At 46.1% G+C, this 25,735-nt stretch overlaps 1 protein-coding gene across 9 annotated transcripts in view; it reads right to left on the minus strand.

Moving 5' to 3' along the window:
* The window catches only part of tns1b (tensin 1b), a 1,628,779-nt gene that overhangs the window by 628,138 nt on the left and 974,906 nt on the right, over positions 1 to 25,735 (minus strand). The gene's annotated exons all lie outside the window — the stretch shown is intronic.

Below are 25,735 nucleotides of genomic sequence, written 5' to 3' on the forward strand. Positions count from 1 at the left end.
TTTGGGGTTAATTGCAGTGAGTGGGTTTGGCGTTAATTACAGTGGGTGGGAGTGGGGTTAATTACAGTGGGATTGGGGTTAATTGCAGTGGGTGGGATTGGGGTTAATTACAGTGGGTGTGATTGGGGTTAATTACAGTGGGTGGTACTGGGGTTAATTACAGTGGGTGGGTTTGGGGTTAATTACAGTGGGATTGGGGTTAATTACAGTGGGTGGGATTGGGGTTAATTACAGTGGGTGGGATTGGGGTAAATTACAGTGGGTGGGTTTGGGGTTAATTACAGTGGGTGGGTTTGGGGTTAATTACAGTGGTTGGGATTGGGGTTAATCACAGTGGGTGGGTTTGGGATTAATTACAGTGGGTGGGATTGGGGTTAATTACAGTGGGTTTGGGGTTAATTACAGTGGGTGGTTTGGGGTTAATTACAGTGGGTGGGATTGGGGTTAATTACAGTGGGTGGGATTGGGGTTAATCACAGTGGGTGGGTTTGGGGTTAATTACAGTGGGTGGGATTGGGGTTAATTACAGTGGGTGGGATTGGGGTTAATTACAGTGGGTGGGTTTGGGATTAATTACAGTGGGTGGGATTCGGGTTAATTACAGTGGGATTGGGGTTAATTACAGTGGGTGTGATTGGGGTTAATTACAGTGTGTGGGATTGGGGTTAATTACAGTGGGTGGGATTGGGGTTAATTACAGTGGGTGGGTTTGGGATTAATTACAGTGGGTGGGATTGGGGTTAATTACAGTGGGTTTGGGGTTAATTACAGTGGGTGTGGTGTTAATTACAGCGGGTGGGATTGGGGTTAATTACAGTGGGTTTGGGGTTAATTACAGTGGGTGGGATTGGGGTAAATTACAGTGGGTTTGGGGTTAATTACAGTGGGTGGGATTGGGGTTAATTACAGTGGGTTTGGGGTTAATTACAGTGGGTGGGATTGGGGTTAATTACAGTGGGTGGGATTGGGGTTAATTACAGTGGGTGGGATTGGGGTTAATCACAGTGGGTGTGATTGGGGTTCATTACAGTGGGATTGGGGTTAATCACAGTGGGTGTGATTGGGGTTCATTACAGTGGGATTGGGGTTAATTACAGTGGGATTGGGGTTAATTACAGTTGGTGGGATTGGGGTTAATTACAGTGGGTGGGATTGGGCTTAATTACAGTGGGTTTGGGGTTAATTGCAGTGGGTGGGTTTGGGGTTAATTACAGTGGGTGGCTTTGGGGTTAATTGCAGTGAGTGGGTTTGGCGTTAATTACAGTGGGTGGGAGTGGGGTTAATTACAGTGGGATTGGGGTTAATTGCAGTGGGTGGGATTGGGGTTAATTACAGTGGGTGTGATTGGGGTTAATTACAGTGGGTGGTACTGGGGTTAATTACAGTGGGATTGGGGTTAATTACAGTGGGTGGGTTTGGAGATAATTACAGTGGGTGGGTTTGGGGTTAATTACAGTGGGTGGGTTTGGGGATACTTACAGTGGGTAGGATTGGGGTTAATTACAGTGGGTTTGTGGTTAATTACAGTGGGTGGGATTGGGGTTAATTACAGTGGGTGGGATTGGGGTTAATTACAGTTGGTGGGATTGGGGTTAATTACAGTGGGTTTGGTGTTAATTACAGTGGGTGGGATTGGGGTTAATTACAGTGGGTGGGATTGGGGTTAATTATAGTGGGTGGGATTGGGGTTAATTACAGTGGGTGAAATTGGGGTTAATTACAGTGGGTGGGTTTGGGGTTAATTACAGTGGGTGGGATTGGGGTTAATTACAATGGGTGGAATTGGGGTTAATTACAGTGGGTTTGGGGTTAATTACAGTGGGTGGGATTGGGGTTAATTACAGTGTGTGGGATTGGGGTTAATTACAGTGGGATTAGGGTTAATTACAGTTAGTGGGATTGGGGTTAATTACAGTGTGTTTGGGGTTAATTACAGTGGGTGGGTTTGGGGTTAATTACAGTGGGTGTGTTTGGGGTGAATTACAGTGGGTGGGATTGGGGTTAATTACAGTGGGTGGGTTTGGGGTTAATTACAGTGGGTGGGATTGGGGGTAATTACAGTGGGTGGGTTTGGGGTTAATTACAGTGGGTGGGTTTGGGGTTAATTACAGTGGGTGGGATTCAGGTTAATTACAGTGGGATTGGGATTAATTACAGTGGGTGAGTTTGGGGTTAATTACAGTGGGTGGTATTGGGGTTAATAACAGTGGGTGGGTTTGGGGTTAATTACAGTGGGTGGGATTGGGGGTAATTACAGTGGGTGGGTTTGGGGTTAATTACAGTGGGTGGGTTTGGGGTTAATTACAGTGGGTGGGATTGGGAGTAATTACAGTGGGTTTGGGGTTAATTACAGTGGGTTTGGGGTTAATTACAGTGGGTGGGTTTGGGGTAAATTACAGTGGGTGGGATTGGGAGTAATTACAGTGGGTTTGGGGTTAATTACAGTGGGGTTGGGGTTAATTACAGTGGGTGGGTTTGGGGTAAATTAGAGTGGGTGGGATTGGGGTTAATTACAGTGGGTGGGATTGGGGTTAATCACAGTGGGTGTGATTGGGGTTCATTACAGTGGGATTGGGGTTAATCACAGTGGGTGTGATTGGGGTTCATTACAGTGGGATTGGGGTTAATTACAGTGGGATTGGGGTTAATTACAGTTGGTGGGATTGGGGTTAATTACAGTGGGTGGGATTGGGGTTAATTACAGTGGATGGGATTGTGGTCAATTACAGTAGTTGGGATTGGGATTAATTACAGTGGGTGGGATTGGGGTTAATTACAGTGGGTGGGATTGGCCTTAATTACAGTGGGTTTGGGGTTAATTGCAGTGGGTGGGTTTGGGGTTAATTACAGTGGGTGGGTTTGGGGTTAATTGCAGTGGGTGGGTTTGGCGTTAATTACAGTGGGTGGGAGTGGGGTTAATTACAGTGGGATTGGGGTTAATTGCAGTGGGTGGGATTGGGGTTAATTACAGTGGGTGTGATTGGGGTTAATTACAGTGGGTGGTACTGGGGTTAATTACAGTGGGATTGGGGTTAATTACAGTGGGTGGGTTTGGGGTTAATTACAGTGGGTGGGTTTGGGGATACTTACAGTGGGTGGCATTGGGGTTAATTACAGTGGGTTTGGGGTAATTACAGTGGGTGGGATTGGGGTTAATTACAGTGGGTGGGATTGGGGTTAATTACAGTTGGTGGGATTGGGGTTAATTACAGTGGGTTTGGGGTTAATTACAGTGGGTGGGATTGGGGTTAATTACAGTGGGTGGGATTGGGGTTAATTATAGTGGGTGGGATTGGGGTTAATTACAGTGGGTGAGATTGGGGTTAATTACAGTGGGTGGGTTTGGGGTTAATTACAGTGGGTGGGATTGGGGTTAATTACAATGGGTGGAATTGGGGTTAATTACAGTGGGTTTGGGGTTAATTACAGTGGGTGGGATTGGGGTTAATTACAGTGTGTGGGATTGGGGTTAATTACAGTGGGATTAGGGTTAATTACAGTTAGTGGGATTGGGGTTAATTACAGTGTGTTTGGGGTTAATTACAGTGGGTGTGTTTGGGGTTAATTACAGTGGGTGGGATTGGGGTTAATTACAGTGGGTGGGTTTGGGGTTAATTACAGTGGGTGGGATTGGGGGTAATTACAGTGGGTGGGTTTGGGGTTAATTACAGTGGGTGGGTTTGGGGTTAATTACAGTGGGTGGGATTCAGGTTAATTACAGTGGGATTGGGGTTAATTACAGTGGGTGAGTTTGGGGTTAATTACAGTGGGTGGTATTGGGGTTAATTACAGTGGGTGGGTTTGGGGTTAATTACAGTGGGTGGGATTGGGGGTAATTACAGTGGGTGGGTTTGGGGTTAATTACAGTGGGTGGGTTTGGGGTTAATTACAGTGGGTGGGATTGGGAGTAATTACAGTGGGTTTGGGGTTAATTACAGTGGGTTTGGGGTTAATTACAGTGGGTGGGTTTGGGGTAAATTACAGTGGGTGGGATTGGGAGTAATTACAGTGGGTTTGGGGTTAATTACAGTGGGTTTGGGGTTAATTACAGGGGGTGGGTTTGGGGTAAATTACAGTGGGTGGGATTGGGGTTAATTACAGTGGGTGGGATTGGGGTTAATTACAGTGGGTCGGTTTGGGGTTAATTATAGAGGGTGGGATTGGGGTTAATTACAGTGGGTCGGTTTGGGGTTAATTACAGTGGGTCGGTTTGGGGTTAATTACAGTGGGTGGGATTGGGGTTAATTACAGTGGGATTGGGGTTAATTACAGTGGGTCGGTTTGGGGTTAATTACAGTGGGTCGGTTTGGGGTTAATTACAGTGGGTGGGATTGGGGTTTATTACAGTGGGATTGGGGTTAATCACAGTGGGTGGGTTTGGGGTTAATTACCGGGGGGTGGGATTGGGGTTAATTACAGTGGGTGGGATTGGGGTTAATTACAGTGGGTGGGTTTGGGATTAATTACAGTGGGTGGGATTCGGGTTAATTACAGTGGGTGGGATTGGGGTAAATTACAGTGGGTGGGATTGGGGTTAATTACAGTGGGATTGGGGTTAATTACAGTGGTTGGGATTGGGGTAAATTACAGTGGGTGGGATTGGGGTTAATTACAGTGGGTGGGTTTGGGATTAATTACAGTGGGTGGGATTGGGGTTAATTACAGTGGGTGGGTTTGGGATTAATTACAGAGGGTGGGATTGGGGTTAATTTCAGTGGGTGGGTTTGGGGTTAATTACAGTGGGTGGGATTGGGGTTAATTACAGTGGGATTGGGGTTAATTACAGTGGGTGGGATTGGGGTTAATTACAGTGGGTCGGTTTGGGGTTAATTACAGTGGGTCGGTTTGGGGTTAATTACAGTGGGTGGGATTGGGGTTTATTACAGTGGGATTGGGGTTAATCACAGTGGGTGGGTTTGGGGTTAATTACCGGGGGGTGGGATTGGGGTTAATTACAGTGGGTGGGATTGGGGTTAATTACAGTGGGTGGGTTTGGGATTAATTACAGTGGGTGGGATTCGGGTTAATTACAGTGGGTGGGATTGGGGTAAATTACAGTGGGTGGGATTGGGGTTAATTACAGTGGGATTGGGGTTAATTACAGTGGTTGGGATTGGGGTAAATTACAGTGGGTGGGATTGGGGTTAATTACAGTGGGTGGGTTTGGGATTAATTACAGTGGGTGGGATTGGGGTTAATTACAGTGGGTGGGTTTGGGATTAATTACAGAGGGTGGGATTGGGGTTAATTTCAGTGGGTGGGTTTGGGGTTAATTACAGTGGGTGGGATTGGGGTTAATTACAGTGGGTGGCTTTGGGGTTAATTACAGTGGGTGGGTTTGGGGTTAATCACAGTGGGTGGGATTGTGGTTAATTACAGTGGGTGTAATTGGGGTTAATTACAGTGGGTTTGGGGTTAATTACAGTGGGTGGGATTGGGGTTAATTACAGTGGGTGGGATTGTGGTTAATTACAGTGGGTGGGATTGGGGTTAATCACAGTGGGTGCGTTTGGGGTTAATTACAGTGGGTGGGATTGGGATTAATTACAGTGGGTGGGATTGGGGTTAATCACAGTGGGTGGGATTGGGGTTAATTACAGTGGGTGGGATTGGGGTTAATTACAGTGGGTGGGTTTGGGATTAATTACAGTGGGTGGGATTCGGGTTAATTACAGTGGGATTGGGGTTAATTACAGTGGGTGTGATTGGGGTTAATTACAATGAGTGGGTTTGGGATTAATTACAGTGGGTGTGATTGGGGTTAATTACAATGAGTGGGGTTGGGGTTAATTACAGTGGGTTTGGGGTTAATTACAGTGGGTGGGATTGGGGTTAATTACAGTGGGTTTGGAGTTAATTACAGTGGGTGGGATTGGGGTTAATTACAGTGGGTGGGATTGGGGTTAATTACAGTGGGTGGGATTGGGGTTAATTACAGTGGGTTTGGAGTTAATTACAGTGGTTGGGATTGGGGTTAATTACAGTGGGTGGGATTGGGGTTAATTAAAGTGGGATTGGGGTTAATTACAGTGGGTGGGATTGGGGTTAATTACAGTGGGTGGGATTGGGGTTAATTACAGTGGGTGGGATTGGGGTAAATTACAGTGGGTGGGTTTGGGGTTAATTTCAGTGGGTGGGTTTGGGGTTAATTACAGTGGGATTGGGGTTAATTACAGTGGGTGGGATTGGGGTTAATTACAGTGGGTGGGATTGGGGTTAATTACAGTGGGTGGGATTGGGGTAAATTACAGTGGGTGTGTTTGCGGTTAATTACAGTGGGTGGGTTTGGGGTTAATTACAGTGGGTGGGATTGGGGTTAATCACAGTGGGTTGGTTTGGGGTTAATTACAGTGGGATTGGGGTTAATTACAGTGTGTGGGATTGGGGTTAATTACAGTGGGTGGGATTGGGGTTAATTACAGTGGGTGGGATTGGGGTTAATTACAGTGGGTGGGTTTGGGATTAATTACAGTGGGTGGGATTGGGGTTAATTACAGTGGGTTTCGGGTTAATTACAGTGGGTGTGGTGTTAATTACAGCGGGTGGGATTGGGGTTAATTACAGTGGGTTTGGGGTCAATTACAGTGGGTGGGATTGGGGTAAATTACAGTGGGTTTGGGGTTAATTACAGTGGGTGGGATTGGGGTTAATTACAGTGGGTTTGGGGTTAATTACAGTGGGTGTGTTTGGGGTTAATTACAGTGGGTGGGATAGGGGTTAATTACAGTGGGTGGGATTGGGGTTAATTACAGTGGATGGGATTGGGGTCAATTACAGTAGGTGGGATTGGGATTAATTACAGTGGGTGGGATTGGGGTTAATTACAGTGGGTGGGATTGGGGTTAATTACAGTGGGTTTGGGGTTAATTGCAGTGGGTGGGTTTGGGATTAATTACAGTGGGTGGGTTTGGGGTTAATTGCAGTGGGTGGGTTTGGCGTTAATTACAGTGGGTGGGATTGGGGTTAATTAAAGTGGGATTGGGGTTAATTGCAGTGGGTGGGATTGGGGTTAATTACAGTGGGTGTGATTGGGGTTAATTACAGTGGGTGGTACTGGGGTTAATTACAGTGGGATTGGGGTTAATTACAGTGGGTGGGTTTGGAGTTAATTACAGTGGGTGGGTTTGGGTTTGATTACAGTGGGTGGGTTTGGGCATACTTACAGTGGGTGGGATTGGGGTTAATTACAGTGGGTGGGTTTGGGGTTAATTACAGAGGGTGGGATTTGGGTTAATTACAGTGGGAATGGGGTTAATTACAGTGGGTGGGTTTGGGGTTAATTACAGTGGGTGGGATTGGGGTTAATTACAGTGGGTGGGTTTGGTGTTAATTACAGTGGGTGGGATTGGGGGTAATTACAGTGGGTGGGTTTGGGGTTAATTACAGTGGGTGGGATTGGGGTTAATTACAGTGGGATTGGGGTTAATTACAGTGGGTGGGTTTGGGGTTAATTACATTGGGTGGGATTGGGGTTAATTACAGTGGGATTGGGGTTAATTACAGTGGGTGTGATTGGGGTTAATTACAGTGGGTGGGATTGGGGTTAATTACAGTGGTTGGGTTTGGGGTTAATTACAGTGGGTTTGGGGTTAATTACAGTGTGTGGAATTGGGGTTAATTAAAGTGGTGGGTTTGGGGTTAATTACTGTGTGTGGGATTGGGGTTAATTACAATGAGTGGGTTTGGGATTAATTACAGTGGGTGGGATTGGGGTTAATTACAGTGGGTTTGGAGTTAATTACAGTGGGTGGGATTGGGGTTAATTACAGTGGGTGGGATTGGGGTTAATTACAGTGGGTTTGGGGTTAATTACAGTGGGTGGGATTGGGGTTAATTACAGTGGGTGGGATTGGGGTTAATTACAGTGGGTGGGATTGGGGTAAATTACAGTGGGTGGGATTGGGGTTAATTACAGTGGGTGGAATGGGGTAAATTACAGTGGGTGGGTTTGGGGTTAATTTCAGTGGGTGGGTTTGGGGTTAATTACAGTGGGATTGGGATTAATTACAGTGGGTGGGATTGGGGTTAATTACAGTGGGTGGGATTGGGGTTAATTACAGTGGGTGGGATTGGGGTAAATTACAGTGGGTGTGTTTGGGGTTAATTACAGTGGGTGGGTTTGGGGTTAATTACAGTGGGTGGGATTGGGGTTAATCACAGTGGGTTGGTTTGGGGTTAATTACAGTGGGATTGGGGTTAATTACAGTGTGTGGGATTGGGGTTAATTACAGTGGGTGGGATTGGGGTTAATTACAGTGGGTGGGATTGGGGTTAATTACAGTGGGTGGGTTTGGGATTAATTACAGTGGGTGGGATTGGGGTTAATTACAGTGGGTTTCGGGTTAATTACAGTGGGTGTGGTGTTAATTACAGCGGGTGGGATTGGGGTTAATTACAGTGGGTTTGGGGTCAATTACAGTGGGTGGGATTGGGGTAAATTACAGTGGGTTTGGGGTTAATTACAGTGGGTGGGATTGGGGTTAATTACAGTGGGTTTGGGGTTAATTACAGTGGGTGTGTTTGGGGTTAATTACAGTGGGTGGGATAGGGGTTAATTACAGTAGGTGGGATTGGGGTTAATCACAGTGGGTGTCATTGGGGTTAATTACAGTGGGTGGGATTGGGGTTAATTACAGTGGGTGGGTTTGGGTTAATTACAGTTGGTGGGATTGGGGTTAATTACAGTGGGTGGGATTGGGGTTAATTACAGTGGATGGGATTGGGGTCAATTACAGTAGGTGGGATTGGGATTAATTACAGTGGGTGGGATTGGGGTTAATTACAGTGGGTGGGATTGGGGTTAATTACAGTGGGTTTGGGGTTAATTGCAGTGGGTGGGTTTGGGATTAATTACAGTGGGTGGGTTTGGGGTTAATTGCAGTGGGTGGGTTTGGCGTTAATTACAGTGGGTGGGATTGGGGTTAATTACAGTGGGATTGGGGTTAATTGCAGTGGGTGGGATTGGGGTTAATTACAGTGGGTGTGATTGGGGTTAATTACAGTGGGTGGTACTGGGGTTAATTACAGTGGGATTGGGGTTAATTACAGTGGGTGGGTTTGGAGTTAATTACAGTGGGTGGGTTTGGGATTGATTACAGTGGGTGGGTTTGGGCATACTTACAGTGGGTGGGATTGGGGTTAATTACAGTGGGTGGGTTTGGGGGTAATTACAGAGGGTGGGATTTGGGTTAATTACAGTGGGAATGGGGTTAATTACAGTGGGTGGGATTGGGGTTAATTACAGTGGGTGGGTTTGGTGTTAATTACAGTGGGTGGGATTGGGGGTAATTACAGTGGGTGGGTTTGGGGTTAATTACAGTGGGTGGGTTTGGGGTTAATTACAGTGGGTGGGATTGGGGTTAATTACAGTGGGATTGGGGTTAATTACAGTGGGTGGGTTTGGGGTTAATTACATTGGGTGGGATTGGGGTTAATTACAGTGGGATTGGGGTTAATTACAGTGGGTGTGATTGGGGTTAATTACAGTGGGTGGGATTGGGGTTAATTACAGTGGTTGGGTTTGGGGTTAATTACAGTGGGTTTGGGGTTAATTACAGTGTGTGGAATTGGGGTTAATTAAAGTGGTGGGTTTGGGGTTAATTACAGTGTGTGGGATTGGGGTTAATTACAATGAGTGGGATTGGGATTAATTACAGTGGGTGGGATTGGGGTTAATTACAGTGGGTTTGGAGTTAATTACAGCGGGTGGGATTGGGGTTAATTACAGTGGGTGGGATTGGGGTTAATTACAGTGGGTTTGGGGTTAATTACAGTGGGTGGGATTGGGGTTAATTACAGTGGGTGGGATTGGGGTAAATTACAGTGGGTGGGATTGGGGTTAATTACAGTGGGTGGAATGGGGTAAATTACAGTGGGTGGGTTTGGGGTTAATTACAGTGGGTGGGTTTGGGGGTAATTACAGTGGGTGGGATTGGGGTTAATTACAGTGGGTGGGATTGGGGTTAATTACAGTGGGTGGGATTGGGGTAAATTACAGTGGGTGGGATTGGGGTTAATTACAGTGGGTGGGATTGGGGTGAATTACAGTGTGTGGGATTGGGGTTAATTACAGTGGGAGGGATTGGGGTTAATTACAGTGGGTGGGTTTGGGTTTAATTACAGTGGGTTTGGGGTTAATTACAGTGGGTGGGTTTGGGGTTAATTACAGTGGGTGGGATTGGGGTTAATTACAGTGGGTGGGATTGGGGTGAATTACAGTGGGTGGAATTGGGGTTAATTACAGTGGGAGGGATTGTGGTTAATTACATTGGGTGGGTTTGGGGTTAATTACAGTGGGTTGGGATTCGGGTTAATTACAGTGGGTTTGGGGTTAATTACAGTGGGTTTGGGGTTAATTACAGTGGGTGGGATTGGGGTTAATTACAGTGGGTGGGATTGTGGTTAATTACAGTGGGTGGGTTTGGGGTTAATTACAGTGGGTTTGGGGTTAATTACAGTGGGTGGGATTGGGGTTAATCACAGTGGGTGGGATTGTGGTTAATTACAGTGGGTGGGTTTGGGGTTAATTACAGTGGGTTTGGGGTTAATTACAGTGGGTGGGATTGGGGTTAATCACAGTGGGTGGGATTGTGGTTAATTACAGTGGGTGGGATTGGGGTTAATTACAGTGGGTGGGATTGGGGTGAATTACAGTGGGTGGGATTGGGGTTAATTACAGTGGGAGGGATTGGGGTTAATTACATTGGGTGGGTTTGGGATTAATTACAGTGGGTGGGATTCGGGTTAATTACAGTGGGTTTGGGGTTAATTACAGTGGGTTTGGGGTTAATTACAGTGGGTGGGATTGGGGTTAATTCCAGTGGGTTTGGGGTTAATTACAGTGGGTGGGTTTGGGGTTAATTAGTGGGTGGGATTGGGGTTAATCACAGTGGGTGTGATTGGGGTTCATTACAGTGGGATTGGGGTTAATTACAGTGGGTGGGTTTGGGTTAATTACAGTTGGTGGGATTGGGGTTAATTACAGTGGGTTTGTGGTTAATTACAGTGGGATTGGGGTTAATTACAGTGGGTGGGATTGGGGTAAATTACAGTGGGTGGGTTTGGGGTTAAAAACAGTGGGTGGGTTTGGGGTAAATTACAGTGGGTGGATTTGGGGTTAATTACAGTGGGTGGGTTTGGGTTAATTACAGTGTGTGGGATTGGGGTTAATTACAGTGTGAGGGATTGGGATTAATTACAGTGGGTGGGATTGGGGTTAATTACAGTGGGTGGGATTGGGGTTAATTACAGTGGGTTTAGGGTTAATTGCAGTGGGTGGGTTTGGGGTTAATTACCGTGGGTGGGTTTGGGGTTAATTGCAGTGGGTGGGTTTGGCGTTAATTACAGTGGGTGGGATTGGGGTTAATTACAGTGGGTGGTACTGGGGTTAATTACAGTGGGATTGGGGTTAATTACAGTGGATGGGTTTGGAGTTAATTACAGTGGGTGGGTTTGGGGTTAATTACAGTGGGTGGGTTTGGGGATACTTACAGTGGGTGGGATTGGGGTTAATTACAGTGGGTGGGTTTGGGGTTAATTACAGAGGGTGGGATTCGGGTTATTACAGTGGGAATGGGGTTAATTACAGTGGGTGGATTTGGGGTTAATTACAGTGGGTGGGATTGGGGTTAATTACAGTGGGTGGGTTTGGTGTTAATTACAGTGGGTGGGATTGGGGGTAATTACAGTGGGTGGGTTTGTGGTTAATTACAGTGGGTGGGTTTGGGGTTAATTACAGTGGGTGGGATTGAAGGTAATTACAGTGGGTTTGGGGTTAATTACAGTGGGTTTGGGGTTAATTACAGTGGGTGGGTTTGGGGTTAATTACATTGGGTGGGATTGGGGTTAATTACAGTGGGATTGGGGTTAATTACAGTGGTTTTGGGGTTAATTACAGTGTGTGGGATTGGGGTTAATTAAAGTGGTGGGTTGGGGGTTAATTACAGTGGGTTTGGGGTTAATTACAGTGGGTGGGATTGGGGTTAATTACAGTGGGTGGGATTGGGGTTAATTACAGTGTGTGGGATTGGGGTTAATTACAGTGGGTTTGGGGTTAATTACAGTGGGTGGGATTGGGGTTAATTACAGTGGGTGGGATTGGGGTTAATTACAGTGGGTTTGGGGTTAATTACAGTGGGTGGGTTTGGGGTTAATTACAGTGGGTCGGTTTGGGGTTAATTACAGTGGTTGGAAATTGGGTTAATTACAGTGGGTTTGGGATTAATTACAGTGGGTGGGTTTGGGGTTAATTACAGTGGGTGGGATTGAGGTTAATTAAAGTGGGTTTGGGGTTAATTACAGTGGGTGGGATTGAGGTTAATTACAGTGGGTTTGGGGTTAATTACAGTGGGTGGGATAGGGGTTAATTACAGTGGGTGGGATTGAGGTTAATTACAGTGGGTTTGGGGTTAATTGCAGCGGGTGGGTCTGGGGTTAATTACAGTGGGTGGGTTTGGGATTAATTACAGTGGGTTTGGGGTACAATACAGTGGGTTTGGGGTTAATTACAGTGGGTTTGGGGTTAATTACAGTGGGTTTGGGGTTAATTACAGAGGGTTTGGAGTTAATTACAGTGGGTGGGATTGAGGTTAATTACAGTGGGTTTGGGGTTAATTACAGTGGGTGGGATTGGATTTAATTACAGTGGGTGGAAATAGGGTTAATTACAGTGGGTTTGGGATTAATTACAGTGGGTGGGATTCGGGTTAATTACAGTGGGTTTGGGGTTAATTACAGTGGGTTTGGGGTTAATTACAGTGGGTAGGATTGGGGTTAATTACAGTGGGTGGGATTGTGGTTAATTACAGTGGGTGGGTTTGGGGTTAATTACAGTTGGTTTGGGGTTAATTACAGTGGGTGGGATTGGGGTTAATCACAGTGGGTGGGATTGTGGTTAATTACAGTGGGTGGGTTTGGGGTTAATTACAGTGGGTTTGGGGTTAATTACAGTGGGTTTGGGGTTAATTACAGTGGGTGGGATTGGGGTTACTCACAGTGGGTGGGATTGTGGTTAATTACAGTGGGTGGGATTGGGGTTTATTACAGTGGGTGGGATTGGGGTGAATTACAGTAGGTGGGATTGGGGTTAATTACAGTGGGAGGGATTGGGGTTAATTACATTGGGTGGGTTTGGGATTAATTACAGTGGGTGGGATTCGGGTTAATTACAGTGGGTTTGGGGTTAATTACAGTGGGTTTGGCGTTAATTACAGTGGGTGGGATTGGGGTTAATTACAGTGGGTTTGGGGTTAATTACAGTGGGTGGGTTTGGGGTTAATTACAGTGGGTGGGATTGGGGTTAATCACAGTGGGTGTGATTGGGGTTCATTACAGTGGGATTGGGGTTAATTACAGTGGGTGGGTTTGGGTTAATTACAGTTGGTGGGATTGGGGTTAATTACAGTGGGTTTGTGGTTAATTACAGTGGGATTGGGGTTAATTACAGTGGGTGGGATTGGGGTAAATTACAGTGGGTGGGTTTGGGGTTAAAAACAGTGGGTGGGTTTGGGGTAAATTACAGTGGGTGGGTTTGGGGTTAATTACAGTGGGTGGGTTTGGGTTAATTACAGTGGGTGGGATTGGGGTTAATTACAGTGTGTGGGATTGGGATTAATTACAGTGGGTGGGATTGGGGTTAATTACAGGGGGTGGGATTGGGGTTAATTACAGTGGGTTTGGGGTTAATTGCAGTGGGTGGGTTTGGGGTTAATTACCGTGGGTGGGTTTGGGGTTAATTGCAGTGGGTGGGTTTGGCGTTAATTACAGTGGGTGGGATTGGGGTTAATTACAGTGGGTGTGATTGGGGTTAATTACAGTGGGTGGTACTGGGGTTAATTACAGTGGGATTGGGGTTAATTACAGTGGGTGGGTTTGGAGTTAATTACAGTGGGTGGGTTTGGGTTTGATTACAGTGGGTGGGTTTGGGCATACTTACAGTGGGTGGGATTGGGGTTACTTACAGTGGGTGGGTTTGGGGTTAATTACAGAGGGTGGGATTTGGGTTAATTACAGTGGGAATGGGGTTAATTACAGTGGGGTGGTTTGGGGTTAATTACAGTGGGTGGGATTGGGGTTAATTACAGTGGGTGGGTTTGGTGTTAATTACAGTGGGTGGGATTGGGGGTAATTACAGTGGGTGGGTTTGGGGTTAATTACAGTGGGTGGGTTTGGGGTTAATTACAGTGGGCGGGATTGGGGTTAATTACAGTGGGATTGGGGTTAATTACAGTGGGAGGGTTTGGGGTTAATTACATTGGGTGGGATTGGGGTTAATTACAGTGGGATTGGGGTTAATTACAGCGGGTGTGATTGGGGTTAATTACAGTGGGTGGGATTGGGGTTAATTACAGTGGGTGGGATTGGGGTTAATTACAGTGGGTGGGATTGGGGTAAATTACAGTGGGTGGGATTGGGGTTAATTACAGTGGGTGGGATTGGGGTGAATTACAGTGTGTGGGATTGGGGTTAATTACATTGGGAGGGATTGGGGTTAATTACAGTGGGTGGGTTTGGGTTTAATTACAGTGGGTTTGGGGTTAATTACAGTGGGTGGGTTTGGGGTTAATTACAGTGGGTGGGATTGGGGTTAATTACAGTGGGTGGGATTGGGGTGAATTACAGTGGGTGGAATTGGGGTTAATTACAGTGGGAGGGATTGTGGTTAATTACATTGGGTGGGTTTGGGGTTAATTACAGTGGGTTGGGATTCGGGTTAATTACAGTGGGTTTGGGGTTAATTACAGTGGGTTTGGGGTTAATTACAGTGGGTGGGATTGGGGTTAATTACAGTGGGTGGGATTGTGGTTAATTACAGTGGGTGGGTTTGGGGTTAATTACAGTGGGTTTGGGGTTAATTACAGTGGGTGGGATTGGGGTTAATCACAGTGGGTGGGATTGTGGTTAATTACAGTGGGTGGGTTTGGGGTTAATTACAGTGGGTTTGGGGTTAATTACAGTGGGTGGGATTGGGGTTAATCACAGTGGGTGGGATTGTGGTTAATTACAGTGGGTGGGATTGGGGTTAATTACAGTGGGTGGGATTGGGGTGAATTACAGTGGGTGGGATTGGGGTTAATTACAGTGGGAGGGATTGGGGTTAATTACATTGGGTGGGTTTGGGATTAATTACAGTGGGTGGGATTCGGGTTAATTACAGTGGGTTTGGGGTTAATTACAGTGGGTTTGGGGTTAATTACAGTGGGTGGGATTGGGGTTAATTCCAGTGGGTTTGGGGTTAATTACAGTGGGTGGGTTTGGGGTTAATTAGTGGGTGGGATTGGGGTTAATCACAGTGGGTGTGATTGGGGTTCATTACAGTGGGATTGGGGTTAATTACAGTGGGTGGGTTTGGGTTAATTACAGTTGGTGGGATTGGGGTTAATTACAGTGGGTTTGTGGTTAATTACAGTGGGATTGGGGTTAATTACAGTGGGTGGGATTGGGGTAAATTACAGTGGGTGGGTTTGGGGTTAAAAACAGTGGGTGGGTTTGGGGTAAATTACAGTGGGTGGATTTGGGGTTAATTACAGTGGGTGGGTTTGGGTTAATTACAGTGTGTGGGATTGGGGTTAATTACAGTGTGAGGGATTGGGATTAATTACAGTGGGTGGGATTGGGGTTAATTACAGTGGGTGGGATTGGGGTTAATTACAGTGGGTTTAGGGTTAATTGCAGTGGGTGGGTTTGGGGTTAATTACCGTGGGTGGGTTTGGGGTTAATTGCAGTGGGTGGGTTTGGCGTTAATTACAGTGGGTGGGATTGGGGTTAATTACAGTGGGTGGTACTGGGGTTAATTACAGTGGGATTGGGGTTAATTACAGTGGATGGGTTTGGAGTTAATTACAGTGGGTGGGTTTGGGGTTAATTACAGTGGGTGGGTTTGGGGATACTTACAGTGGGTGGGATTGGGGTTAATTACAGTGGGTGGGTTTGGGGTTAATTACAGAGGGTGGGATTCGGGTTATTACAGTGGGAATGGGGTTAATTACAGTGGGTGGATTTGGGGTTAATTACAGTGGGTGGGATTGGGGTTAATTACAGTGGGTGGGTTTGGTGTTAATTACAGTGGGTGGGATTGGGGGTAATTACAGTGGGTGGGTTTGTGGTTAATTACAGTGGGTGGGTTTGGGGTTAATTACAGTGGGTGGGATTGAAGGTAATTACAGTGGGTTTGGGGTTAATTACAGTGGGTTTGGGGTTAATTACAGTGGGTGGGTTTGGGGTTAATTACATTGGGTGGGATTGGGGTTAATTACAGTGGGATTGGGGTTAATTACAGTGGTTTTGGGGTTAATTACAGTGTGTGGGATTGGGGTTAATTAAAGTGGTGGGTTGGGGGTTAATTACAGTGGGTTTGGGGTTAATTACAGTGCGTGGGTTTGGGGTTAATTACAGTGGGTGGGATTGGGGTTAATTACAGTGGGTGGGATTGGGGTTAATTACAGTGTGTGGGATTGGGGTTAATTACAGTGGGTTTGGGGTTAATTACAGTGGGTGGGATTGGGGTTAATTACAGTGGGTGGGATTGGGGTTAATTACAGTGGGTTTGGGGTTAATTACAGTGGGTGGGTTTGGGGTTAATTACAGTGGGTCGGTTTGGGGTTAATTACAGTGGTTGGAAATTGGGTTAATTACAGTGGGTTTGGGATTAATTACAGTGGGTGGGTTTGGGGTTAATTACAGTGGGTGGGATTGAGGTTAATTAAAGTGGGTTTGGGGTTAATTACAGTGGGTGGGATTGAGGTTAATTACAGTGGGTTTGGGGTTAATTACAGTGGGTGGGATAGGGGTTAATTACAGTGGGTGGGATTGAGGTTAATTACAGTGGGTTTGGGGTTAATTGCAGCGGGTGGGTCTGGGGTTAATTACAGTGGGTGGGTTTGGGATTAATTACAGTGGGTTTGGGGTACAATACAGTGGGTTTGGGGTTAATTACAGTGGGTTTGGGGTTAATTACAGTGGGTTTGGGGTTAATTACAGAGGGTTTGGAGTTAATTACAGTGGGTGGGATTGAGGTTAATTACAGTGGGTTTGGGGTTAATTACAGTGGGTGGGATTGGATTTAATTACAGTGGGTGGAAATAGGGTTAATTACAGTGGGTTTGGGATTAATTACAGTGGGTGGGATTCGGGTTAATTACAGTGGGTTTGGGGTTAATTACAGTGGGTTTGGGGTTAATTACAGTGGGTAGGATTGGGGTTAATTACAGTGGGTGGGATTGTGGTTAATTACAGTGGGTGGGTTTGGGGTTAATTACAGTTGGTTTGGGGTTAATTACAGTGGGTGGGATTGGGGTTAATCACAGTGGGTGGGATTGTGGTTAATTACAGTGGGTGGGTTTGGGGTTAATTACAGTGGGTTTGGGGTTAATTACAGTGGGTTTGGGGTTAATTACAGTGGGTGGGATTGGGGTTACTCACAGTGGGTGGGATTGTGGTTAATTACAGTGGGTGGGATTGGGGTTAATTACAGTGGGTGGGATTGGGGTGAATTACAGTAGGTGGGATTGGGGTTAATTACAGTGGGAGGGATTGGGGTTAATTACATTGGGTGGGTTTGGGATTAATTACAGTGGGTGGGATTCGGGTTAATTACAGTGGGTTTGGGGTTAATTACAGTGGGTTTGGCGTTAATTACAGTGGGTGGGATTGGGGTTAATTACAGTGGGTTTGGGGTTAATTACAGTGGGTGGGTTTGGGGTTAATTACAGTGGGTGGGATTGGGGTTAATCACAGTGGGTGTGATTGGGGTTCATTACAGTGGGATTGGGGTTAATTACAGTGGGTGGGTTTGGGTTAATTACAGTTGGTGGGATTGGGGTTAATTACAGTGGGTTTGTGGTTAATTACAGTGGGATTGGGGTTAATTACAGTGGGTGGGATTGGGGTAAATTACAGTGGGTGGGTTTGGGGTTAAAAACAGTGGGTGGGTTTGGGGTAAATTACAGTGGGTGGGTTTGGGGTTAATTACAGTAGGTGGGTTTGGGTTAATTACAGTGGGTGGGATTGGGGTTAATTACAGTGTGTGGGATTGGGATTAATTACAGTGGGTGGGATTGGGGTTAATTACAGGGGGTGGGATTGGGGTTAATTACAGTGGGTTTGGGGTTAATTGCAGTGGGTGGGTTTGGGGTTAATTACCGTGGGTGGGTTTGGGGTTAATTGCAGTGGGTGGGTTTGGCGTTAATTACAGTGGGTGGGATTGGGGTTAATTACAGTGGGTGTGATTGGGGTTAATTACAGTGGGTGGTACTGGGGTTAATTACAGTGGGATTGGGGTTAATTACAGTGGGTGGGTTTGGAGTTAATTACAGTGGGTGGGTTTGGGTTTGATTACAGTGGGTGGGTTTGGGCATACTTACAGTGGGTGGGATTGGGGTTAATTACAGTGGGTGGGTTTGGGGTTAATTACAGAGGGTGGGATTTGGGTTAATTACAGTGGGAATGGGGTTAATTACAGTGGGGTGGTTTGGGGTTAATTACAGTGGGTGGGATTGGGGTTAATTACAGTGGGTGGGTTTGGTGTTAATTACAGTGGGTGGGATTGGGGGTAATTACAGTGGGTGGGTTTGGGGTTAATTACAGTGGGTGGGTTTGGGGTTAATTACAGTGGGCGGGATTGGGGTTAATTACAGTGGGATTGGGGTTAATTACAGTGGGAGGGTTTGGGGTTAATTACATTGGGTGGGATTGGGGTTAATTACAGTGGGATTGGGGTTAATTACAGCGGGTGTGATTGGGGTTAATTACAGTGGGTGGGATTGGGGTTAATTACAGTGGTTGAGTTTGGGGTTAATTACAGTGGGTTTGGGGTTAATTACAGTGTGTGAAATTGGGGTTAATTAAAGTGGTGGGTTTGGGGTTAATTACAGTGTGTGGGATTGGGGTTAATTACAATGAGTGGGATTGGGATTAATTACAGTGGGTGGGATTGGGGTTAATTACAGTGGGTTTGGAGTTAATTACAGTGGGTGGGATTGGGGTTAATTACAGTGGGTGGGATTGGGGTTAATTACAGTGGGTTTGGGGTTAATTACAGTGGGTGGGATTGGGGTTAATTACAGTGGGTGGTACTGGGGTTAATTACAGTGGGATTGGGGTTAATTACAGTGGGTGGGTTTGGAGTTAATTACAGTGGGTGGGTTTGGGTTTGATTACAGTGGGTGGGTTTGGGCATACTTACAGTGGGTGGGATTGGGGTTAATTACAGTGGGTGGGTTTGGGGTTAATTACAGAGGGTGGGATTTGGGTTAATTACAGTGGGAATGGGGTTAATTACAGTGGGGTGGTTTGGGGTTAATTACAGTGGGTGGGATTGGGGTTAATTACAGTGGGTGGGTTTGGTGTTAATTACAGTGGGTGGGATTGGGGGTAATTACAGTGGGTGGGTTTGGGGTTAATTACAGTGGGTGGGTTTGGGGTTAATTACAGTGGGCGGGATTGGGGTTAATTACAGTGGGATTGGGGTTAATTACAGTGGGAGGGTTTGGGGTTAATTACATTGGGTGGGATTGGGGTTAATTACAGTGGGATTGGGGTTAATTACAGCGGGTGTGATTGGGGTTAATTACAGTGGGTGGGATTGGGGTTAATTACAGTGGTTGAGTTTGGGGTTAATTACAGTGGGTTTGGGGTTAATTACAGTGTGTGGAATTGGGGTTAATTAAAGTGGTGGGTTTGGGGTTAATTACAGTGTGTGGGATTGGGGTTAATTACAATGAGTGGGATTGGGATTAATTACAGTGGGTGGGATTGGGGTTAATTACAGTGGGTTTGGAGTTAATTACAGTGGGTGGGATTGGGGTTAATTACAGTGGGTGGGATTGGGGTTAATTACAGTGGGTTTGGGGTTAATTACAGTGGGTGGGATTGGGGTTAATTACAGTGGGTGGGATTGGGGTTAATTACAGTGGGTGGGATTGGGGTAAATTACAGTGGGTGGGATTGGGGTTAATTACAGTGGGTGGAATGGGGTAAATTACAGTGGGTGGGTTTGGGGTTAATTACAGTGGGTGGGTTTGGGGGTAATTACAGTGGGTGGGATTGGGGTTAATTACAGTGGGTGGGATTGGGGTTAATTACAGTGGGTGGGATTGGGGTAAATTACAGTGGGTGGGATTGGGGTTAATTACAGTGGGTGGGATTGGGGTGAATTACAGTGTGTGTGATTGGGGTTAATTACAGTGGGAGGGATTGGGGTTAATTACAGTGGGTGGGTTTGGGTTTAATTACAGTGGGTTTGGGGTTAATTACAGTGGGTGGGTTTGGGGTTAATTACAGTGGGTGGGATTGGGGTTAATTACAGTGGGTGGGATTGGGGTGAATTACAGTGGGTGGAATTGGGGTTAATTACAGTGGGAGGGATTGTGGTTAATTACATTGGGTGGGTTTGGGGTTAATTACAGTGGGTTGGGATTCGGGTTAATTACAGTGGGTTTGGGGTTAATTACAGTGGGTTTGGGGTTAATTACAGTGGGTGGGATTGGGGTTAATTACAGTGGGTGGGATTGTGGTTAATTACAGTGGGTGGGTTTGGGGTTAATTACAGTGGGTTTGGGGTTAATTACAGTGGGTGGGATTGGGGTTAATCACAGTGGGTGGGATTGTGGTTAATTACAGTGGGTGGGTTTGGGGTTAATTACAGTGGGTTTGGGGTTAATTACAGTGGGTGGGATTGGGGTTAATCACAGTGGGTGGGATTGTGGTTAATTACAGTGGGTGGGATTGGGGTTAATTACAGTGGGTGGGATTGGGGTGAATTACAGTGGGTGGGATTGGGGTTAATTACAGTGGGAGGGATTGGGGTTAATTACATTGGGTGGGTTTGGGATTAATTACAGTGGGTGGGATTCGGGTTAATTACAGTGGGTTTGGGGTTAATTACAGTGGGTTTGGGGTTAATTACAGTGGGTGGGATTGGGGTTAATTCCAGTGGGTTTGGGGTTAATTACAGTGGGTGGGTTTGGGGTTAATTAGTGGGTGGGATTGGGGTTAATCACAGTGGGTGTGATTGGGGTTCATTACAGTGGGATTGGGGTTAATTACAGTGGGTGGGTTTGGGTTAATTACAGTTGGTGGGATTGGGGTTAATTACAGTGTGTTTGTGGTTAATTACAGTGGGATTGGGGTTAATTACAGTGGGTGGGATTGGGGTAAATTACAGTGGGTGGGTTTGGGGTTAAAAACAGTGGGTGGGTTTGGGGTAAATTACAGTGGGTGGGTTTGGGGTTAATTACAGTGGGTGGGTTTGGGTTAATTACAGTGTGTGGGATTGGGGTTAATTACAGTGTGAGGGATTGGGATTAATTACAGTGGGTGGGATTGGGGTTAATTACAGTGGGTGGGATTGGGGTTAATTACAGTGGGTTTAGGGTTAATTGCAGTGGGTGGGTTTGGGGTTAATTACCGTGGGTGGGTTTGGGGTTAATTGCAGTGGGTGGGTTTGGCGTTAATTACAGTGGGTGGGATTGGGGTTAATTACAGTGGGTGGTACTGGGGTTAATTACAGTGGGATTGGGGTTAATTACAGTGGGTGGGTTTGGAGTTAATTACAGTGGGTGGGTTTGGGGTTAATTACAGTGGGTGGGTTTGGGGATACTTACAGTGGGTGGGATTGGGGTTAATTACAGTGGGTGGGTTTGGGGTTAATTACAGAGGGTGGGATTCGGGTTAATTACAGTGGGAATGGGGTTAATTACAGTGGGTGGATTTGGGGTTAATTACAGTGGGTGGGATTGGGGTTAATTACAGTGGGTGGGTTTGGTGTTAATTACAGTGGGTGGGATTGGGGGTAATTACAGTGGGTGGGTTTGGGGTTAATTACAGTGGGTGGGTTTGGGGTTAATTACAGTGGGTGGGATTGAAGGTAATTACAGTGGGTTTGGGGTTAATTACAGTGGGTTTGGGGTTAATTACAGTGGGTGGGTTTGGGGTTAATTACATTGGGTGGGATTGGGGTTAATTACAGTGGGATTGGGGTTAATTACAGTGGTTTTGGGGTTAATTACAGTGTGTGGGATTGGGGTTAATTAAAGTGGTGGGTTTGGGGTTAATTACAGTGTGTGGGATTGGGGTTAATTACAGTGTGTGGGATTGGGGTTAATTACAGTGGGTTTGGGGTTAATTACAGTGCGTGGGTTTGGGGTTAATTACAGTGGGTGGGATTGGGGTTAATTACAGTGGGTGGGATTGGGGTTAATTACAGTGTGTGGGATTGGGGTTAATTCCAGTGGGTTTGGGGTTAATTACAGTGGGTGGGATTGGGGTTAATTACAGTGGGTGGGATTGGGGTTAATTACAGTGGGTTTGGGGTTAATTACAGTGGGTGGGTTTGGGGTTAATTACAGTGGGTCGGTTTGGGGTTAATTACAGTGGGTGGAAATTGGGTTAATTACAGTGGGTTTGGGATTAATTACAGTGGGTGGGTTTGGGGTTAATTACAGTGGGTGGGATTGAGGTTAATTAAAGTGTGTTTGGGGTTAATTACAGTGGGTGGGATTGAGGTTAATTACAGTGGGTTTGGGGTTAATTACAGTGGGTGGGATAGGGGTTAATTACAGTGGGTGGGATTGAGGTTAATTACAGTGGGTTTGGGGTTAATTGCAGCGGGTGGGTCTGGGGTTAATTACAGTGGGTGGGTTTGGGATTAATTACAGTGGGTTTGGGGTACAATACAGTGGGTTTGGGGTTAATTACAGTGGGTTTGGGGTTAATTACAGTGGGTTTGGGGTTAATTACAGAGGGTTTGGAGTTAATTACAGTGGGTGGGATTGAGGTTAATTACAGTGGGTTTGGGGTTAATTACAGTGGGTGGGATTGGATTTAATTACAGTGGGTGGAAATAGGGTTAATTACAGTGGGTTTGGGATTAATTACAGTGGGTGGGATTCGGGTTAATTACAGTGGGTTTGGGGTTAATTACAGTGGGTTTGGGGTTAATTACAGTGGGTAGGATTGGGGTTAATTACAGTGGGTGGGATTGTGGTTAATTACAGTGGGTGGGTTTGGGGTTAATTACAGTGGGTTTGGGGTTAATTACAGTGGGTGGGATTGGGGTTAATCACAGTGGGTGGGATTGTGGTTAATTACAGTGGGTGGGTTTGGGGTTAATTACAGTGGGTTTGGGGTTAATTACAGTGGGTTTGGGGTTAATTACAGTGGGTGGGATTGGGGTTACTCACAGTGGGTGGGATTGTGGTTAATTACAGTGGGTGGGATTGGGGTTAATTACAGTGGGTGGGATTGGGGTGAATTACAGTGGGTGGGATTGGGGTTAATTACAGTGGGAGGGATTGGGGTTAATTACATTGGGTGGGTTTGGGATTAATTACAGTGGGTGGGATTCGGGTTAATTACAGTGGGTTTGGGGTTAATTACAGTGGGTTTGGGGTTAATTACAGTGGGTTTGGGGTTAATTACAGTGGGTGGGATTGGGGTTAATTACAGTGGGTTTGGGGTTAATTACAGTGGGTGGGTTTGGGGTTAATTACAGTGGGTGGGATTGGGGTTAATCACAGTGGGTGTGATTGGGGTTCATTACAGTGGGATTGGGGTTAATTACAGTGGGTGGGTTTGGGTTAATTACAGTTGGTGGGATTGGGGTTAATTACAGTGGGTTTGTGGTTAATTACAGTGGGATTGGGGTTAATTACAGTGGGTGGGATTGGGGTAAATTACAGTGGGTGGGTTTGGGGTTAAAAACAGTGGGTGGGTTTGGGGTAAATTACAGTGGGTGGGTTTGGGGTTAATTACAGTGGGTAGGTTTGGGTTAATTACAGTGGGTGGGATTGGGGTTAATTACAGTGTGTGGGATTGGGATTAATTACAGTGGGTGGGATTGGGGTTAATTACAGGGGGTGGGATTGGGGTTAATTACAGTGGGTTTGGGGTTAATTGCAGTGGGTGGGTTTGCGTTAATTACCGTGGGTGGGTTTGGGGTTAATTGCAGTGGGTGGGTTTGGCGTTAATTACAGTGGGTGGGATTGGGGTTAATTACAGTGGGATTGGGGTTAATTGCAGTGGGTGGGATTGGGGTTAATTACAGTGGGTGGGATTGGGGTTAATTACAGTGGGTGGTACTGGGGTTAATTACAGTGGGATTGCGGTTAATTACAGTGGGTGGGTTTGGAGTCAATTACAGTGGGTGGGTTCGGGGTTAATTACAGTGGGTGGGTTTGGGGATACTTACAGTGGGTGGGATTGGGGTTAATTACAGTGGGTGGGTTTGGGGTTAATTACAGAGGGTGGGATTTGGGTTAATTACAGTGGGAATGGGGTTAATTACAGTGGGTGGGTTTGGGGTTAATTACAGTGGGTGGGATTGGGGTTAATTACAGTGGGTGGGTTTGGTGTTAATTACAGTGGGTGGGATTGGGGGTAATTACAGTGGGTGGGTTTGGGGTTAATTACAGTGGGTGGGTTTGGGGTTAATTACAGTGGGTGGGATTGAAGGTAATTACAGTGGGTTTGGGGTTAATTACAGTGGGTTTGGGGTTAATTACAGTGGGTGGGTTTGGGGTTAATTACATTGGGTGGGATTGGGGTTAATTACAGTGGGATTGGGGTTAATTACAGTGGGTGTGATTGGGGTTAATTACAGTGGGTGGGCTTGGGGTTAATTACAGTGGGTGGGTTTGGGGTTAATTACCGTGGGTGGGTTTGGGGTTAATTGCAGTGGGTGGGTTTGGCGTTAATTACAGTGGGTGGGATTGGGGTTAATTACAGTGGGTGGTACTGGGGTTAATTACAGTGGGATTGGGGTTAATTACAGTGGGTGGGTTTGGAGTTAATTACAGTGGGTGGGTTTGGGGTTAATTACAGTGGGTGGGTTTGGGGATACTTACAGTGGGTGGGATTGGGGTTAATTACAGTGGGTGGGTTTGGGGTTAATTACAGAGGGTGGGATTCGGGTTAATTACAGTGGGAATGGGGTTAATTACAGTGGGTGGATTTGGGGTTAATTACAGTGGGTGGGATTGGGGTTAATTACAGTGGGTGGGTTTGGTGTTAATTACAGTGGGTGGGATTGGGGGTAATTACAGTGGGTGGGTTTGGGGTTAATTACAGTGGGTGGGTTTGGGGTTAATTACAGTGGGTGGGATTGAAGGTAATTACAGTGGGTTTGGGGTTAATTACAGTGGGTTTGGGGTTAATTACAGTGGGTGGGTTTGGGGTTAATTACATTGGGTGGGATTGGGGTTAATTACAGTGGGATTGGGGTTAATTACAGTGGTTTTGGGGTTAATTACAGTGTGTGGGATTGGGGTTAATTAAAGTGGTGGGTTTGGGGTTAATTACAGTGTGTGGGATTGGGGTTAATTACAGTGTGTGGGATTGGGGTTAATTACAGTGGGTTTGGGGTTAATTACAGTGCGTGGGTTTGGGGTTAATTACAGTGGGTGGGATTGGGGTTAATTACAGTGGGTGGGATTGGGGTTAATTACAGTGTGTGGGATTGGGGTTAATTCCAGTGGGTTTGGGGTTAATTACAGTGGGTGGGATTGGGGTTAATTACAGTGGGTGGGATTGGGGTTAATTACAGTGGGTTTGGGGTTAATTACAGTGGGTGGGTTTGGGGTTAATTACAGTGGGTCGGTTTGGGGTTAATTACAGTGGGTGGAAATTGGGTTAATTACAGTGGGTTTGGGATTAATTACAGTGGGTGGGTTTGGGGTTAATTACAGTGGGTGGGATTGAGGTTAATTAAAGTGGGTTTGGGGTTAATTACAGTGGGTGGGAT

This window comes from Scyliorhinus torazame, chromosome 2, assembly GCF_047496885.1.
Source record: "Scyliorhinus torazame isolate Kashiwa2021f chromosome 2, sScyTor2.1, whole genome shotgun sequence".
In the NCBI taxonomy this organism is placed as follows: Eukaryota; Metazoa; Chordata; class Chondrichthyes; order Carcharhiniformes; family Scyliorhinidae; genus Scyliorhinus; species Scyliorhinus torazame.